A 21,169-nucleotide genomic window follows, 5' to 3' on the forward strand; every position below is an offset into this window, starting at 1 on the left:
TAGAAGACCTCCTAAAGGTCTGCTATAAATAGAAGACCTCCTAAAGGTCTGCTATAGATAGAAGACATGCTAAAGGTGTTCTGTAAATAGAAGACCTCCTAAAGGTCTTCAGTAGACTTCCTGCAAATATTCTATAGATAGACGACCTCCTACAGATCTTCTATAAATAGAAGACCTGCTACAGGTCCTCTACAGATAGAAGATCTGCTACAGGTCCTCTACAGATAGAAGACCTGCTTCAGGTCTTCTTTAGATAGAAGACCTCCTACAGGTCTTCTTTAGATAGAAGACCTCCTAAAGGTCGGCTATAAATAGAAGACCTCCTAAAGGTCTGCTATACATAGAAGACCTCCTAAAAGTCTTCTATAAATAGAAGACCTCCTAAAGGTTTTATATAGATAGAAGACCTCCTATAAATAGAAGACCTGCTAAAGGTCTTCTATAGATAGAAGACCTTCTAAATGTCTCCTATAGTTCAGATAAAAATAGGATATTTCTTAAAGTTATTCTATAGCTAAAATGCTTATAAAATAGACCTAGACCTTCAAATCATCTTTTGTGCTAGTGTACACAATCTCCTTTATGTTATATTTACTATTTCCTGTCTTAGTCATATCACCACCCCGAAATTGAATTTCGCTTAAATTTCCCATAATGACTTGTAATTGATTTGATTTTTGTTTTTTGTGTGCGGTTTCATTTCAATTTCTACAAATTTCGGAAGCAAGTTTGATTTTTAGTTGACGACTTAAACTGGCAGCAACAGCAGTAGCTGCAACAACATATCTCAATATGCGTTTGCAATTCATGATAGTTGCCGTTCAAGATATGACTGACTAACTGACTACTTAAGTGGTATATGATGTTGTTTGTTTTTATGTCTTTCTTTTTTTTACTTCGACAACCGGCTGTCGATATTTTTCGGCTGAGTGGCTGAGTTGTAATTTTGCGCTAATAAATCTACGCATTTACTACGGCTGACAGAGTGAGCAACGTTTAACGTATTCATAAGTATCCGACATTCCTTTCGATTGATGGATTTGAATTCCCCCAGTGAGTCATGTTCGGAGTGAATGAGCGGACGTTGTTAATTTGAAAATTGATCAAATTAAGTCGATGTCAAGATATGTCTATTAGAAGCAACTACCACCAGACATTAGTAGGCAATAAATGTAGTCAATATCCTGTGCAGATGCACATTTTATTTTTAATTTAATTTATTATAAAAGAAATTTCCCATCAACTGAGTCAATGGAACTAGTTTTAAAATGGATGATTGGTTTTAAGATTTACAGTTAGGCAAGAAATGTATTGCAAAAACCAAAATTGTACAAAATTTCATATTAATTGTTCGTTAATGGCAACAAATTATGTATATAGGTCCTTACAACAATATTCCGTCAAAATATGCTAGTTTATTTGCAATTTATAAATATACGGTGAAAAATAAAAATTAACTACTATTTGGGGTGACAATAAAAGTATTGCAAAAATTACGAAATCGATGGTTTCTTCGAGAATTACCAAAGGTGCGTTCCTTAATGAGTTGTCTATCCACTTTGGACATTCATTGGAGCATTAATGAGCTTAGTTAAACCAAAAAATAAGGCTCGGTATGTTCCACTCTAAGGATACTGGTTCCCCAATTTTTAGTAAATCTTGATCCTTCGTTGGAGGATGTTTATGGAGTTTTTTGTTAAATTGGACCCAAACATGTTATGAGGTTTGATATCAGGATGTTGGCCCGATGTATTAAATAGTTTTGTGTTGTAATATCACATCGGCAATTTACACAAATAAAATTAACATGTCATTATCTGGTCTTTGGAATGATGGTAGTTGACTTTGTTTGAGCTTTCGGGATCGAGTTTTCTGACTTTCAGACTAATGACTATTAAATATTTATTAATGATGTCAGTGGGGATCATTATTATCATTATTATATCCGTGAAACCAATTTTGCATACAATTTTCCATGGTAAAGAATATAATACCCAAATATTCGGTATTCCAGTTTCTCCAGTAGCGGTTTAATTTCTATATATGATGGGTTACCCAATAATGCAATAAGTGCAATTTTTTGGATTTATTACGATAACAGAGGATAATATCTATCCAATTAGTAAAAATTATATCATATCAATACCATTGAGAGACGAAATAGTGCTCTGTCGTATGTCGTTTCAAAATATGGTCTCAATTTTTTCCATATACTTTCCAGAGGTATTTCGATGTTCTCAAAGCCCAAAATCGGACTGTTTTGTATTGTTCCATTATACTACAATACATATTGAGTCAAATATTCATTCTTGGCATACTTGCATTGCCGATTAGTCATTGTTTATTGTTAATATGGTCCCATGCGTTTTTTACCTGTCTGAAGACCCTCCATGACCGCATTTTTTATCACTGAACTTTATTACATTCAATACTGTTTGTCTATTATTAGCCGCGAGAGTCATAAAAATGTATAATGACCGCAAAAAATTCAAAAATTTGTATAGTTTTATAGTACTGATTTTCCCGTTGCAATACTTTTATTGTCACCTCCAAGTAGTAGTTAATTCTTATTTTTGACCGTATTTGTTATACATCGCAAATAACCTTTGCATATTTTGACGGAATATTGCTGTAAGGACCTATAGCAAGAGATTTGCGCAAGAAACCTGTATAGTTTTTACATAATTTGTTGCCATAAACGAACAATTAATATGAAATTTTCTACAATTTTGGTTATTGCAATACATTTCTTGCCTAACGTATATCATAACACACAACAACCTTAAGCTTAGTTCAATTGGGTTTCAAGTTTTCCGTTTAACTTTACACATGTTTATGAATGTTATTTCGTTAAAATTTATTTGGTCACATTGTATCTCACGCTATCCCCTTTTGAATTTTTATGTGTAATTTAATTAAAAAAACATATTTTTGGATATTTTTGGGAAAATTAATCTCCTATATTTTATCCTTTTGTAGTTGAAAAAACTTTATTTCAATTCAAATCATAAATAACTAAGTACTAATCTTTTGTATCAACTTAAATGACAACAACCTTACGGTTTGGATGAGCCGCAACTTGCCAACGTTTTAATTCATATTTAAATATGTATTTTACGAATACTTCCCTCGACAAGCTTAGAAAACGCTTTTTGTAAGCGAAGATTACATCCACCACAATGAATAACATTTTTAAAGCTTAGCGAACTTTTAATCATAAATCTTGACTCGTATAAAAGCTTTGTTTTTTTTTACAGAAGCTTTTTTGGAAATTGGCAACAGAGCGAATTCGTTGCATGCTCTGTTAGCCAAGTTCATTTTTAATTTGCCAAACAATTTCGACCAAAAAACATAGACAGGGAGAGAGCGAGAGATTATATCGAATGCGAAGAGCAAGTCACCAGCATTTATGATTACAAGTTTGGTTGGTGGTTGATGTCTTTCAAAAATCTGAAAATTCAACAGCACACAATTCGTGCAAAAATAATTTTTTATCATTTGTTTTCGGTCTCCAATCAAATACAAATTGAGAAAACCACTGGCACAACAAGAGTGGAAATCGTAAAATATACAGTGTTGTAAATCGACAACATTAGTTGAAAAAGTTGGGTGGTTAACTTTGGAAGTTCCATTAAATCTTCAGTTAATCATACCATCTAATATGCAACAGAGAACAATATGGAGGGTATAATTGAATTTGTCATTCCGTTTGTGGGGAATTCTGAGTGAAATCCAAAACTTTTTCAAGAAATGGGTTTTGTTTTCCTTTATTTTTATACCCTATACCACTATGTGGTAAGGGGTATTATGTGTTAGTGCATTTGTATGTAACATACAAAAGGAAGCGAAATAGACCCATAGTTCCTTGTAGGGATATACATAGAATCACTTTCTGAGTCGATTTATGCATGTCCGTCCGTCCGTTCGCAACATACAGGTCGGATTTGTTGACCGATTTCGCTGAAAATTGGGGAATACCATTTTTTTAGCCGCCATTTTTTTAGTTCGAAGATGGGTTATATCGGTCCAAGTTTTGGTATAGTCCCCATATAACGATACCTCCCGATTTAAGGTATTTTATGGATCTTAGCCACATTTTTTGCCCAAACTAGCTGAAATTTTACATTTGAGGTTCTCAATGGCCGCGAAATTGCTCCACTAAAAATTGTCAAGATAGGTCCACGGTTCGGTGTAGTCCCCATATAACGATACCTCCCGATTTAAGGTCTTTTAGGGATCTTAGCCACATTTTTTGTTGAACTAGCTGACATTTTACATATGTGGTTCCCAGTGGCCACGAAATTTCGCCACTTAAATTGAGCCAAATTATATCGAAATCGGTTCAGATTTGGATATAGCTCCCATATATATGTTCGCCCGATTTCACGTATTTGCTGCACCAAATTGATGAAATTTGGAATGTTTGACTGAATTCGGTCTAGAAATAAGTGTGCCAAATTATATCGAAATCGGTTCCGAGTTGGATATAGCTCCCATATATATTTTCGGCCGATTTCACGTATTTTCTGTACCAAACACGATATATAAGTCCGATTTCAATGATATTTGGAATGTGTGTAGGTGTAGGGTATTATATAGTCGGCCCCGCCCGACTTTGATCCTTTCCTTACCGGTTTTGTTTCGGTGATACTGGTGATCAGCCAAACATTTCAGAATATTTTCCGATTTTTTTGACTAACGGTTCCAGAGATATCGCGTCTTGGAAAAGTCGAATTCTGTAAAAACTATATGCAATGAAATACTCATTACTTCTTTACTTTACTTCTTCCGGTCCAAATAAAAAAATCTTTATTTGTATTTTTTATCAGCTATATAATAAAATATAGAAAAACTTTGCACAGTGGGCTTGGATACAATTTTCGCGATCTAATATGTAAAATTAATTTTTAGCAATGATTGTACTTTTCGATTTTCTTGATTTTTTATTAAAGTGTAAAAACTATATGCAATGAAATAATCATAACTTTGTAATATTGTTCCAAATAGGAAATGTTTTTGTAGTTTTTATCAACTATTTTAATGCAAAAGTTGGGAAGGAAGAAACAACTGATGTAACAGGAAAATTTGGTTTAGGTAAACGAAATGAAAGAGGCGAGAGATTAATTCAATTCTGCCAAGAGTATAAATACAAAGTTACTAATACGTTGTTTTGCCTCCATCCGAGGCGTTTGTATACATGGAAGTCGCCACAAGATAACAGTGAGAATATTGTCAGAAACCAAATAGATTACATTTTAATAAATAAAAGATATGCTTCCTGTGTGAACAAATGTTCCACATATCCCGGCGCTGACGTTCCCTCGGACCACATTCTTCTAGTTTGCAAAATACGCATAAAACTGGCAATAACACGCAAGAAAAAAACGCAGAAGAAGTTAAATTTTGATAGACTTGATGATGAATTGACGAGACATTCGGTAAAAACCCGATTAAATGCCGAACTGAATAACATCGCTGAAGATAGCGAAAATATATGGGATGATGTTAAAGAATCCATCAACAACATAACTAATAATATGTTAGGCACCACAACGTCTAATAGAGAAATATCATGGGTGACAGATGAAATACGAGCTCTACGCAAAGAAAGAAGCAAATACAAAAACATAAACTACGAAAAATACTGGGAAATCAATCAGGAAATTAAAATCGCAACACGGGCTGCAAAAAATGCACAAATAAGAAAACAATGCCAGGAAATTGAAAGATTACAAATTCTCCACGACGATTTCAATCTCCATAAAAAATTGAAAGAGGCATCCGGGATATATTCCAGAAGATCTTCCACATTTCTCTTTGATGAAAACAATATAGCACATTACGAAGTTTCTGAAAAGAAAAAACTTTGGGAAAAATATATAAAAGCTCTATTTACGGACGAAAGCCGAACACAATTACAAAATACAGAATATCAAAGCGGTTTAACGATAAGACCCATTACAGAGGAAGAATTAAGAGCAACAATAAAAACCATGAAAGATAAAAAAGCATCGGGTCCTGATGAAATACCCACCGAAGTACTGAAACTAATAGAAGGAAGAAATATACAACTAATTTTGAGATTATTCAATCAAATTTACGCCACAGGACATTACCCTCAAGACTGGCTGGAATCGACATTTGTAACCATATCTAAAAAAAACAATGCGAATTTGTGCGGTGATTTTAGACTAATTAGCCTTATGAGCCATGCTCTAAAAATCTTTTTAAAAATAATACACAGACGAATATACCCATTATGCGAGATGCATATGGGTAACACACAATTTGGATTCAGAGAAGGCATGGGTACCCGAGAAGCATTGCTTGGACTTCACGTTCTAGTACAAAAATGCCGCGAAGTTCAAAAGGACGTCTTTCTTTGTTTTGTGGACTACGAGAAGGCGTTTGATACCGTAAAACACGATAAGTTGATGGATATTTTAACCGATATTGGACTAGAAGAATGTGATAAAAGATGTATTCAAAATCTATACTGGAAACAAGTATCAAATATTAAAGTGGATGGTGAATTATCTGACAATATCCCAATTTCGAAAGGTGTACGGCAAGGATGTATTTTGTCACCTCTTCTCTTTAACATATATTCTGAAAAAATTTTTCAAGAATCAATAGCTTCCAAAAACATTGGCATTAGGATAAATAACATCCTCATCAATAACATTCGTTACGCTGACGACACCACATTACTGGCAAGCAGCTTAGCAGGGCTACAAAGACTAATAGATGCACTCATGAAGACCAGTGAAAAATATGGATTATCAATAAACATAAGAAAAACTAAATATATGATTGTCAGCAGAAAACAGGTGGAAAATAATGTACCTATGATATTTAATAACATAGAAATAGAACGTGTAAGAACATATAAATATCTAGGAGTCCAGATAAATAACCGATGGGATATGTCAAGTGAAATTAAGTGCCGAATCGAAATGGCAAGAAATTCATTTTCCAAATATAAGAAAACGCTAACCAGCCATGACATAAGCCTTTCAACGAAAATACGTTTTGTCAGATGCTACATATGGTCAGTATTATTATACTCTTCAGAAACTTGGACGATAAAATTAGCCGACGAAAAACGACTAAATTCTTTTGAAATGTGGATTTATCGTCGTATTCTAAAAATTCGCTGGACTGACCACGTTTCAAATGAAGAAGTACTACCACGGATGAATGTGGAACGACAAATAACACGCGATGTAAAAAGCCGAAAAACATCTTATCTGGGCCATATAATGCGCAATGAAAAATATAAGCTCCTCCAAGCCATTATCCAAACCACAATAGATGGAAGAAGACCAAGAGGCAGAAAAGAAACATCATGGATAAGAAATATTCAAGAATGGACGGGACTGCAAGACGAAAGAAACCTCCTGAATGCTGCCAAGAATCGAAACCTATCTATAATGGAATAAAAAATATAATTAAATTGTTAACAATGTAAAACAATTGTATGATCGCCAACACCCGAATACGGGTTGGCAAATAAAGAAGAAGATCAACTATCCAATAAAAATAGAAAACATTTTTGCACAGTGGGCTTAGATGCAATTTTCGCGATTTAATATTTAAAATCAACCAATCATAATTTATCAATGGTTGTACTTTCAATTTTCTTATTTTTTTTTTATAAAACAACGATTAATTACAGACATTTTAAGTCCTATTTAGTAGTGGGATTCCAATAATTACTATTTTTCGAAATTTTGCTTGTTAGTGCGAAGATCATTTGGAAATTTGGTTTTTAGTCTTCCTTGGGCTGCAAAACTTTCTCACCGAAATTTGTCACTAGGTCCTCCTATTGATATGGCATCCGCCAGAACGGTACCGCATCGTTTTTATTGATAACGGTGGGCACCAGTCTTCAACATTTCCGCTTATAAGCTCTTTCGAATTTATTATTCTTCTGCCTCCTTATACACTTTGTATCATGTTCGGGGTTTGCATAGAGTAGACAATATCACTTCGCTGATATATTGTCTGAACGAGGAGGGCTTTTGATATGCAATTAGGTCAGTTCAGGGGACCATCCTTTTCAAATAAATTGGAGCCGATTTAGCCCTGTTCGTCGTCTGCCTGGTTGACTGGAGCACACGATAGCTCTCAAACAAATCAACCGATTTGCCTACACTTTGATCAAATCCGAAGATGGATCTAAAATGGTGGGCACAACAACCAACGAACTAATTTTGAACATCGTAATATTTCTTCCCGACCTAGATCAGGTTCGAATAGGAACGAATATGAAGTATGCGAGTTTGCTTTAAAATCTGTAGCTACCGTAATGTGAGACTATACCAAATCATTGACATATACCAAACATTTTTGGTAACCAAACTTCCTCATAAAGGACTCGAAATATTAAATTACGTTAAACGAAGTTTGAAAGAAATATTTGAAAAGGTTTTAGAATTATCTTGCACAGTAGCCATTTTAGTATGGGCCGGCGGGGTTTTGGAGCTTTTGGGCCATTATCTCAGGAAGTATTGACTTACTTCTGAAAAACCCTGCTAATAAAAAAACGATGAGAGAGGAGCTCTTAAACTTCACTTTTTCGGAATTTGGTGTGGAAGGTACCCGAGGGAGTGGATCGATATAGTCCATATTCTAACATATGTACGTGAATGGAATAAATAATACGATGCGCAAAGTCTGTACCAATCAGAAATTCCCTGCGAGAATTATATTGCGGATTTACCATTTTGGTTGGTGCCATCAGGGTTTCATGGAGCTTTTAGGCTAATATCTCAGGAAGTATGGACTTGCGCAAGAAAAAAATTGTACCATCGTAAAGGGAGCCGCAAGGTCAACCTACTGAAACAAATTCAAAACGATCCGAGAGGAGTGGGACGTACCTGAAGGGGTGGACCGATATAGTCCATATTCGAGCCCGATATATATCTGGAAGGAATAATACGACATGTAAAGTTTGGACCAAATCAATTGCTTCCTTCGTGAGTTATCGTTCACCCCATTTTACAGACAAATTTTGAACTTTTGTGGGAGAGTTACCCGAAGAAGTGGACCGATATGGCCCATCCTCGAAATTAAACTAAGTTTGGTCAAAATATTACGATACCCAAAATTTTGTTCGAATCTGTTGATTCGTTCGAGAATTATCGTCCGCACCAGCCATCGGGACAGACGGACATGGCTAAATCGACTCCAAATTGTCTGAAACTAGTTTCGTCCAAACATACTTGGGGTATAAAACCGTTATTGCGATGAGGCACATTTGTGGTCGTATCAAAGTGTATATACCTATTCTATCCTAAAGGCTGAGGGCATAAGAAGGTCCATATCGAACAACAACTTCGGATACCTACCTCACAAAAGTTCAAAAATTCCGCTTAAATGCAGTTAAGTGTTGTTCGAAATTTTTTCCGAAGGTACTCCTTGTGGTCCAACCTTTATGCATCGTAATATTTATCCCAAACTTATATCGAGTTTTCGTTCAAGGACAGTTTGTGGATTGTTTTAAATATTTAATTACATACATAATCAAAAGATCTAAAAAATCCTGCGGTGTCTAACTTAAATGTCTGGTTACTGTTTGACATAATTTATAATAATATTCATTATCCTTTTTTGACCGACTCGAAACACTGTGCCCACAACAAGACTGATGATGTTCATCATACGTATGGATGGATGAATGGATGGTCGCATATACTCGTACATGTTGTATATTTTGTTTTGTTTAAACGAACATATGAACGACGATCAAACAAACATATGAAGTAGTTTTTCAGTTTTCAGCTCACGTACCTCCGGACAACGTCTGGGATCTGTTTGTGTTTGTCTTTATGGTTATGGTGAGGGTGTTGGCGGAGTAGACTTGCTGTTTTATTTTGTGCGCTCACCTAGCTCACAGTGAGTTTGATTGTTGTGCTAACGAGCGACTTGTTTGCGGTGGCAAACAGCGGTGCACCACCAGTTGATGATTCGCGTTCGCATTGCTTACATTAAACAAAACGCTAAACGACGCTACACACGCGGACGGACAAAATCTGTTGCAAACGGCAGTGATTTTCGATCACATTGTTGCTCCATTTTGTTGATGGATTTTAATGTTTTGAATTTCTGGAAAACTTCGACACGAATCAATCAAGGCTTGATCTGAAAATAAACAAAAAAAAAATAACAATGTGATTACGTTTACCCGATCGTTTGAGATTTTTTTCTTTTCGCATTTGGACTACATTCGATGGTTGATGGTCAAAACGGACATATGCAACAGCAACAACATTGACGCACAAAATACATATTTGCAGTTTTATTTCGGTATCTAAAACTAAATATTGCGTTCTTTCCCCTCAACATCCAAATCGGTGTGTAATGCGTGCGTTCCAATACACCCTCGCCAATACCGCCGCCACCTTTTAGCTGGTAAAAACGTGAATTTAATATAAAAAGTTTGTTTTGCGACAAATGTTGGCAATTTGTTAATACAACAAACGGCAACAACAACATCAACAAGAAATGTGCAAACTACAAATTTTTAATTATGAAATTTTTATTTTCGAAAATTTATTTTTGTAAAAATTGAGTGGTCAACGTAAATTTTTTAGTGGATTAAGACACTAAAATAAACCAAATGTGTGCAAAAAAGACTACCAAAAATTCATTGAAAAGCGAATGTTTTGTTGTTCTTATTCCTATTTATGCTATTCTTATTCTAATTCCAACAACAACCAAAAATAAAGATAATATCAATTCAACAGTTTAGCCATTAGCATGCACGCCGTTGTGATAGGCGTAAATTAAGCGTTTTAATTACAAGTTTATTCAACGAGGCCTCCTCAGGCAGTGACGCGCAACGTCAGTGACATTGAGGAGTTGTTTTCTGTTGACGCCGATGTTTGACGACGCCAATTTAAATGCAATGCTTGCTGACTAGCTGCTGTCGTGATGCGATCTCGAGATCTCTGCTCTCTCTGGTCAGCTTGAAATCAAACAACAGCTGTCGTCGTCAACCATTGTTGTTGTCGTTGTTGTTTATATTTTCCATTTATGTTTTTTTATTAATGTCTAGCTTGGGGATATTTCTCGTTTAGAATTCGAATAGAAGTCTGAGACATTGGCGCGAATAATGACCAAAGGGATATAATTGCATGGTGTCATTGTTGCATGGCTTAAAGCCTTTTATGGCTGTAATTTGTGTCTAAATGAATGAAAAACAAATGATGACTTTATGCAAAGAAAATCATGTAATCTTGGAATAAAGCATGAGGTTGTTTGTAAGTTAAAGATATGGGCCATTCCAGGTTGAAGTAGACAGACAATAAATCTTATCACAACCACACAAGTTATTTCACACTCATGTGGGTCAAGGCTGACCATAAGATGCACTGGGAGATTATTGTGTTTTAAAAATGACATAAGTAGTCCCCACCCACACTATGTGCAGATCAAATTAGTACTTACTTACTTACTTACTTACTTACTTACTTAGCTGGCCCATTACAGAACATTTGTTCTATAGGCTGAACTAAGAAGAGATCACCATTCCTCTCTATTTGTTGCTTCGCACTCTGGAATACCGCGCCTTTTCATCTCATCATCCACTTGTTTGCGCCATCTATTCCTTGGCCTGCCAATTCTGCGTGCACCACCAAGCGGTCCGTATTTATACGCCTTTTTAGCGGGTTCATCATCGCTCATTCTTATGATATGGCCTAGCCAACGCAATCGCTGCATCTCGATACGTTTAACAATATTGATGTCGTTGTATAGCAGATACAGCTCGTGGTTCATGCGACGTCGATATTCACCGTCAACGCAGATTGGTCCGTAGGTCTTTCGAAGAATTTTTCTCTCAAACACACCAAGTACTGCCATGTCTGCTTGCGCAAGTACCCAGGCTTCGGAGCCATACATCAGCACGGGTAGTATCAGTGTTCTGTAGAGCGTTATTTTTGTTTGACGAGATGTGGCTTTGTTTTTAAACTGCTTACTTAAACCAAAGTAGCATATGTTGGCCAATACAATTCTTCGTTTTATTTCACAACTGATGTCGTTTGTTGTGTTTATGGAGGTGCCGAGGTAGACGAAGTCTTTTACTACCTCAATATTATAGGAACCAACTTCCACAGTCGGTCCGAGCTCAATGGACGCATAACCTTTTCTAGCAGCATGTTGAAGAGGTCACACGAAAGGCTGTCTCCTTGTCTGAAACCTCTTTTGGTACCAAACTCTTCGGAGAGGTTCATTCCTATTTTAACTGAGGACCTCGTGTCAGTTAAAGTCATTTTACAAAGCCGGATGAGCTTTGCGGGGATACCAAATTCAGACATGGCTTGGAATACCTTTGAACGCAGCGGACTGTCGAAGGCTGCTTTATAATCGACAAAAAGGTGGTAGGTGTCGATCTGCATCTCTTGGGTCTTCTCCAGGATTTGCCGCAGGGTAAATATCTGGTCAATGGTGGACTTGCCAGGTCTAAAGCCAATTATTTCGTTGACCATGGGCTTTAGTCGTTCGCACAATATCCCTGACACGATCTTGTAGGCAATAGGGAGTAGACTTATGCCCCTATAGTTAGAGCATGCATTCTTATCTCCCTTCTTGTGGACGGGGCACAGGATACTCAGGTTCCAATCGTCGGGTACTCGTTCTTTCTGCCAGATGGTGCTAACTAGCTGATGAATACACCTTATCAGCGTGTCGCCTCCGGTTTTGAACAGCTCGGCTGGTAAGCCATCGGCCCCTGCTGCCTTATTATTCTTCAGCCGATTTATTGCTGTCTTTACCTCATCTTGGCTGGGCGGTATACATTCAATACCATCTTCTGGGATTAGGACTGTGGTATCTTTGTCGTCTTCGCTGCTTTTGGATACCAACAGATTTGAAAAATGTTCTTTCCATATCCTTAGTACACTATCTGCATCAGTTACCAAATTACCTTGCTGGTCTCTACAGGAGGATGTGCCTGTACCAAAGCCATCAGTTTGATGCTTGACTCTTTGGTAGAATTTTCGGACTTCATTCTGGCTCCTGTACATCTCGATTTTTTCACACTCCCGCTTTTCCATCTCTCTCTTTTTCCTGCGGAAAAGACGTTTCTCCTCTCTCCTTTTCTCCCTGTATCTCTCTCGTGCGCTACGCGTTGCTACGGATTGTAAAGTAGCCCTATATGCCGCATTTTTCTCTTCGGTGGCAGCACGACACTCCTGATCATACCATGGATTCCTTGGTGGAGGTCTCTGGTATCCAAATATGGATTTTGCGGCTGTTTGCATGGAGTGGGCAATGCTTTGCCATTGCGCTGATATGTTATCGGGATGAGGAGTGCTTTGATTAAGCAATTGGACTAGTTGAGTGGAATCTGTTGTGATTGCAGCTTACCGATGTCTATCTTTCGTGTTGTGTCTGTTCGTACTTCGTTTGCTACGTTTAAGTGGGTGCGTACCTTTGCTGCAACAAGGTAGTGGTCCGAATCAATGTTCATCACGCTCGATGAATGTCTTCCATCTATCACAACATGATCAATTTGATTTCTTGTTTTCTGAGCTGGAGACAGCCAGGTGCCCTTATGAATATCGAGATGATTAAATCTGGTACTGCTAACTACCATGTTTTTTGCAAAGTCTATCAACCTCATACCACTGTCAGATGTTTCACTGTGGAGACTGAATTTCCCAACTGTTGGGTCAAAGATATTCTCCTTTCCAATTTTGACATTAAAATCGCCTAGAATGATTTTAATGTCATGGGCAGGGCAACGGTCATATGTTTCTTCTAAGCGCTCGAAAAATATATCTTTGGTCTGTTCGTCCTTTTCTTCAGTGGAAGCATGAGCGCAAATAAAGCTGATGTTGAAGAATTTAGCTTTTATTCGAATTGCAGCAAGTCTTTCATTCACTGGGGTGAAGCTGGATACCAGATGTTTTAGTCTCCGACTAACTACGAATCCGCAACCAAACTCATGCTTTACGTCATGGCAGCTATAATACAGTGCGTCACCTTTAGTTGTTGTTGTGACGCCTTTCCCAATCCATCGTATTTCCTGTATGGCAGTAATATCGGCCTTGTACTTTTCAAGTACGTCTGGCAATGAAAGACTGCACCTTCTCTATAAAGAGTGCGAACATTCCAGGTGCAGATTCGCAGATCATGGTCCTTAAAACGTTTGCGGGGTTCGTCAACTTTAGAGGGGTTTGTTTTTCTTTTCTTTCGTTTTTTCATAGTAGGCTGTTTTTTCTAGGGGAGGGTTACTAACACGACGCCCAAACCCAAGTTTTTAACGTTCTTATGGGTGAACGCGCGGCACATGTTGGCTCACTACCTTTAACGGGTGTTAAAGGCAGTTCTCCAGGTGACACCACGGGGAGATCCACATGGGATGAAAGAGGGACCAAGATAAATCCTGGGCTTTGCCATGTTAAAACCGGTCAGGACCGTTGCTTGGTATCTCCCATCCCCTACGTCACTCAAATTAGTTACTAATGTAGAACTCAATCTCCAACATACATATTTATGGGGATTTCTGGGTGAAATCGGACAAGAGGTTTTTGACTTCCTTTATTTTTTTGCTGTGTTGATGCTGCTCCTCAGCAAAACTTTTAGGTATACTATTTCCTTAAGAAAATTATATTAGTCCATATATACATAGGCAATTTTCCTTGCGGCAATTGCCAGTTTGTCGATGAGATAGGGTGTTGAGAGGCAAAGGGTTACCATATGCCTCACCCCTCTCTCCTTAAAACCGACAATTGCCGCAAGGAAAATTGCCTTTACATTAGGCATATGGACTTACAAATTTATATATTTTAGAATGAAATTATTTTACATAACATAGCAGTCCAAAATTTAAAGAAATAATTTCATTCTAAAATATATAAATTTGTAATCTAATTTTCTTAAGAAAATAGTATACCTAGATATATTGTTTATTCTGATACTCATAGTGAAATTTTGTGTAGAATTTTTCTTCTTTTGACACTTTTCACCCAGAACCAAGTTTCATATTACTTTCATGTATCAACTCTAGAAAAGAAGGAAAAAATTTTCATCAAAAAAATTGGGAAATATTGTCATGTTTTGTTTTCAGCAAAATTGGTACTGATATTTTCATGATATATAATGTAAATGGACATTTCATTTCTTTAGTGATCCATAGTGAAAATTCATTAAAAAACGCCATATTTATATTTATTCATATTCAAAATTAGTTCCATTAAAATTATACATTTTTATTTCAATCCCGCCCCATCACCATGTAAGGTCGCTCAGTTGTCAACCAGAACAGTTCTACGTGTACTTTGTAACGTAAATGATTTGTTTACTTCCACTCCGGCCGATTCCATTGACAATGATCGTTCAATCATCGACCTGTTGATGCCCGCATTTAAGCCGCTGTTGGTATGCAAAGCACGCATTACCTTTAAACATAATACAATGGATGTAGGTGACAGCCCTCACTTAGTATGCCTTGAAAATATCCGCCATGAATTTTTATTGTTTTACTAATTATTGTTTAATGTTGACGCAAAACTTTGCGGATTGACTGTGCAAAAATAAATACATTTTTTTGTTTTGTTTTTATTTTTGCATCTCCAAAGTTTAACTGACACAAGTCATTAAATGGGTAATGAGTAATCAAAAATTGATTTTCAGCCGGGTCATGTTTTTACCATTTTGAACATTTTGAAGCAGAAAAGGTATCAGTCAGCTTTGCCGACAGAAATATACCCTCAGCCTGTAACATAATGAAAAGCAGCAAACCCAGTATGGGTTATTTTCCAAAACATTACTGTTGTAATCAGCGAAAATGTCAAAATCTGGTCTTAAGCCTAAACGTTTGACCCTTGGTGGGAAAGGTACCGAAAGAAGTGGACGGATATAGACCATCTTCGGTTTTAATGTAAGTTTGGCAGAATGATTACGATGTGCAAAGGTTGGACAAATTCGGGGACTCCGTTTAAGATGCGTAGTTGGTGGCCGTAGAGTTTTTACAGCTATAGTTAGTATGGGCTTAGCGCCGATCCTAGACGTGTCCCTAAACTACATACATATACATATGTTCCCACAAACATTCCTTGACCCTTGGTAGGGGAGGTACCGGAAGAAGTGTTCAAAATCTGTTCTTAAGTCTAAATGTTTGACCCTTGCTGGGGAAGGTACCGGAAGAAGTGCACGAATATGGGTCATCTTCTATTTTAATGTAAGTTTGGCAGAATGATTACGATGTGCAAAGTTGGACAAATTCGGGGACTCCCTTAAGAGCCATAGTTGGTGGCCGTAGAGTTTTTACAGCTATAGTTAGTATGGACTTGCCACCGATCCTAGACGTGTCCCTCAACTAAGAGCCCAGAAACATCCCCCAACGGACAAGGGAGACCTCTCACATGTCAATGAGTACACACCTATTCATATTAGCTCAACAGTATGTGACCTTCTTCTTATAGTCCGAGTCCACATGGCTTGTCTTACGACACCAATGAAATATACAGGAAATGTCGCCAACATTAAACTGATTGGTATGTTTGCCTCCATTAAATCGGCATTGAACCCGGGCATTGCACCACGGTTTCAACCTAAACTGCATATTTAGGAAAAATGTGTGGGAGGTACATACCTGAAGAAATGGACCGATAAATTTATATTAGAACATGTCACTTCTTTCGAAAGTTATCGTACCCATCAGACAGACACTTTAGTTGGTCACCGTGGATTTTTGTTAGAGCTTTTAGACCATTATATCAGGAAACATGGACTTGTCAACGAAAAACATTATATGACAATAAACAGGACCACAAGAAAATCATTATGCACAAATTTGCAAAATATCCCTGCACTGGCCTGGCCCTAAAGTTAAGCCAAAATGTTGGACTTATGTGAGGGAGGTATCTTAATATGTTTTCCATTATAATCCTTCACAAAACTTGATGAAGGTTTAAAAAGTATCCGATTTACACAGCAGGAGTATTTAAAGCTTTTGGGACATTCTTTCAAGAGTTATGGACTTGCTCCTGAAAAAAACTGTACCGTCGTAAAAGGGCTCGCTAATACAACCTTCAACAAAAAATGACATGCCGATCTGACAAAAGCCCCTAAACTATCCCTTTACCAAACTTTTAGAAAATGTGTGCGGGAGGTACTCGAAGGAGTGGACCTGACTATGTCTGGAGGAAACATTACGACATGCAAATTTTTAACCCAATCGGGTTCTCCTTTCGAGAGTTATATGCGCACCATTTTAGCGAACAAATTGTGAACTTTTGTGAAGGAAGTATCCGAAGGAGAGGACTGATATGGCCCATCTCCGAACTTGATCTAAGTTTGAAAAAAGAATGTGACAAGATCCAAATTTTGGAACAAATCGGACGTACGTGGCTAAATCGACATCAAATTTTCTGAAACGGATTTCATCCGAAAATACTTGGGGTCTAAAAACATTATTTCGAGGAGGCATATTTTTATCATATCAAAACCTAAAGGCTGAAGATATAACTAGCATGGAAGATTGTCATGGTCAGTTAAGTGTTTATACGACCTTTATGGTGCGTTCGACCATTTCGATGATTCCAAACGGAATAAGACTCTCTAATGCCGGAAAGGAGTAATGCAACAAGAGATTTGTGAGATTTGTCATGTATGATTCACCTTTGCTGTGACATTCTTGTTTGGCATAACGAGAGGGACTCTCTGTAAATATTAATTGCTAACACTAAGTTGTTAACGCTAATTTTGTCAGACCCACTCATTTGGATTATTAAAGCCTCGGATATCATCTCAAAAATCAACCATCGCAAACGGGGGTGATACCTTGTCGGCTAGAAGAGGCGGCACACGACGTAAAACTCTTCTCTTCGTACGGTCTCTATGAAGGCGATCTACAAATTGTCGCTTTAAGAAGCGGCTTACCTCTACGAATTTTTCAGGCCAACGCCGTTAAACATGATACAAATAGGATCATCCTTTTCCACTGGTTTCGAGCACACTTTACTAGATGCAGAACTTCATATGTTATAGTCACTTATTTCGTTTGCGTTCACCAACTATCCTATTGACTTCCAATGTGGATCTTACTGCGAAGCTTTTCGCCCACGTTCGCTAATTCTGGCGCCTCTGCTAGAAAATTCGTCTAACTCGGGGTACTTGATAATGTCTCAGATATTTCTTTCAGCTTGTCGAACTCTAGAAGGATATGACAATACTCTGATTGATCAATCAATAGGCATTCCAATGAAAAGTCCGGTCTTCAGAGGTTATGAAGACGGATTGCATTTTAATGGAGATAAGGATGAAGACCTTGATTGATCCTAGGGAAATGATGTGTTGTCAAATCACGTCATTCGTCAAACCCGATGATACTGTGTATATGTCAGGCGAACTATGACAGTCTCCACATGGTGGGCCTCCTCGTTCACAGTGTAAAAAGGTGTCGTTTTGCGCTGCCAACAATGTACCCTCCTGAGCATTTATATCATGGACAGCCCACATGACCGCTAACCCACATACTCCTAGTCACTAGGGCAAAGTTTATACGAGATTGATCTGTACAGAACATATATTTTCCAAAACATCTTTAGATTAAATTTTCGGCCAGGTTGTAGAAATACTTTAGCTTATGTGCTGGTATAATGGCTAGTACTTTCATACCCTCAGCCTTTAGACTAAATAGGGTATATACACTTTGATACGACCAAAAATGTGCCTCATCGAAATAATGGGTTTAGACCCGAAGTATGTTTGGACGAAATATGCTTCAGAATATTTGGAGTTGACTTAGCAATGTCCGTCCACCTGTCTAGCTGGCTGTGGCGCACGATATCTCTCGAACCGATCAACCGATTCGGTCCAAAATATTTTGTCCAAACTTATTTCGAAGATGGGTCATATCGATCCCCTCCGGTTCCACAAAAGTACATACATTTTTGCTAAAATGGTACGCACGATAACTCTCAAAGGGTGTACGGAATTGGTCTTAACTTTGCACAGGTAATATAACTTTCAGGCATAGATCGGGTTCGAATACACAGAAAAATGTTTAGCCATTTGATAAAAAAAATCAACGATTCAACCAAAAATTTATCGATTTTCAGGCGATAAAAAATTTTTCATATTCACAAAATTCGATAAAATTATTTGATCACATAGTAAAAATACAACTGATAAAATGTTTCACATATTGACAAAAATATTTATCAAAATATTCCTCATTGTCAATATGTGAAATATTTTATAACTTCAATATAAAAAATCGATAAATATTTTAGTCTTTTTTACTTTGTGATCAAATAATTTTATCGAATTTCGTCAATATGATAATTTTTGTATCGCCGGATTTTTTTTTTTTTTTGTGTATAGACTATATCGGTCTACTCCTTCACTCATCTGAGATCGTTTTGACATTTTTTCCAAAAAGTTCTTCTTGCGGGTTCTATTACAACGGCACAATTATTTTCGGGGCAAGACCATATTTCCTAAGATAATGACCCAAAATCTCCAAAAAAAAAGCCTACCGGCACCAACTGAATTAGGTAGTACGTAAGATAACCCACGAAGGGTGAAACCGATTTGATCCAAACGTTGCACATCGCATTATTTATTACAGGCTCGAATTATGTCCGAATATCGGCTACATCGGACTACTCTTTCGGGTGCATCCCACACAAAGTTTAGAAAGAGTGCAGTTTAAGGGCCCACGTAGGATTGTTTTTAAATTTTTGGCAACATCTGTTGTATGCGGCCCTACTTAAAACGGTACATTTTTTTCGGGGCAAGTCCCTACTTCCTGAGAAATTGGGACAAAAATTCAAAAAGACTGATACTTTCTTACTTGTTATACAATCAAAAATGTGCCTCATCAAAATAATGATTTTAGATCCAACTTTAAAGTGCAGTTTAAGGGCCGGGATCGCGGAGAAATGTTTTGGGAATGAATTCCTTCTGATCCTGAATGCAGCGAGAGGGATAATATCTCCAAAGCTCTAAAAAACCTGCGGCCCACCTGCGTAGGTCAAATTGTATTACTACCCAGCAAACCAATCTTAACGAAATTGGAATAAAAATCGGACTCTACGCCTAATGTCGGATCCGAAATCGTAACGATATCTTAACGAAAGTTGTATGCAAAAATCGGAACGAAATCTGAACGAGTTTGCTTCCGAAAATGTTCAGATGTGTCGGACATCCGACATTTGGTTTGTTGGGTAATTAACAGAGTACGTAAAAATCTATATATATAAAAGAGCTTAGTGATGAGTGAGTGAGTGAGTGAGTGAGTGACTGACTGACATATCATCGCCCAGACGAAACCGCTGAAGCTAGAAAGCTGAAATTTTGACTGTGGGTTGCTGTCGGTGTGTAGGGGTGAGATAAGGCTGGGTTTTTGAAAATTCGACCTAGAAGGGTACGAAAAGTACTAAAAGGTACTAAATATGGTACCCTTGGTATTAGGCAAACGGGAAGAGCTAGAATTCTGAAATTTGGAATGAGGGTAACTGATGGAGAGTTAGAAAGATGTACCAAAGGGTTTTTGGAAATTCGACCTCTAAGTGTACGAAAATGTCTAAAAGTTACAAAATTTAGTACCAGTTGTATATTTTGAACGGATTTAGCTAGAAACTTTGAATTTGGTATGTAAATGAAGGTTGGGAAGTGGTGTTTATAAAAGGAAATGGTTTAGGAAATTAATACTCATGTGTACGAAAAGTACTAAATGGTACTAAATTTAGTACAATTTGGATTTGGGTGAAAGGATAGAGCTGGAAAAATGAAATTTGGAACTAAGATTACTGACGGAGTATAGGATTGAGATATGGGGGTGGTTTTGGAAATTCGTACTTATGTGTACGAAAAGTACTAAATGGTACTAAATTTAGTACAACTTGGATTTGGGTTAACGGATAGAGTTCGAAACCTGAAATTTGGAATTAAGATTACTGTTGGAGTATAGGATTGAGATAGGTTTGGAAATTCGTACATATGTATGTGTATGAAAAGTACTAAATGGTACTAAATTTAGTACAACTTGGATTTGGGTTAACGGAAATAGCTGGAAACCTGAAATTTGGAATTAAGATTACTGACGGAGTATAGGATTGAGATATGGGGGTAGTTTTGGAAATTCGTACTTATGTGTACGAGAAGTTCTAAATGGTACTAAATTTAGTACAACTTGGATTTGGGTGAA

General features: G+C 37.2%; 1 protein-coding gene across 15 annotated transcripts in view; it reads left to right on the forward strand.

Moving 5' to 3' along the window:
* The window catches only part of for (cGMP-dependent protein kinase for), a 246,922-nt gene that overhangs the window by 145,674 nt on the left and 80,079 nt on the right, over positions 1–21,169 (forward strand). The window contains exon 1 of one of the 15 annotated variants that reach the window (XM_073964730.1): positions 9,778–10,424. The exons of 9 other annotated variants lie outside the window; for them this stretch is intronic. The gene's annotated coding sequence lies outside the window, so the exon portion shown is untranslated. Of the gene's footprint in view, positions 1–9,777; positions 10,425–21,169 lie in introns of those variants that run through there. 5 more of the 15 variants (XM_073964734.1, XM_073964733.1, XM_073964732.1 and 2 more) reach the window with 5 other exon arrangements.

The sequence above is a fragment of the Musca autumnalis genome, unplaced genomic scaffold, assembly GCF_047663935.1.
Source record: "Musca autumnalis isolate F117 unplaced genomic scaffold, ASM4766393v1 scaffold_2, whole genome shotgun sequence".
NCBI classification, from domain to species: Eukaryota; Metazoa; Arthropoda; class Insecta; order Diptera; family Muscidae; genus Musca; species Musca autumnalis.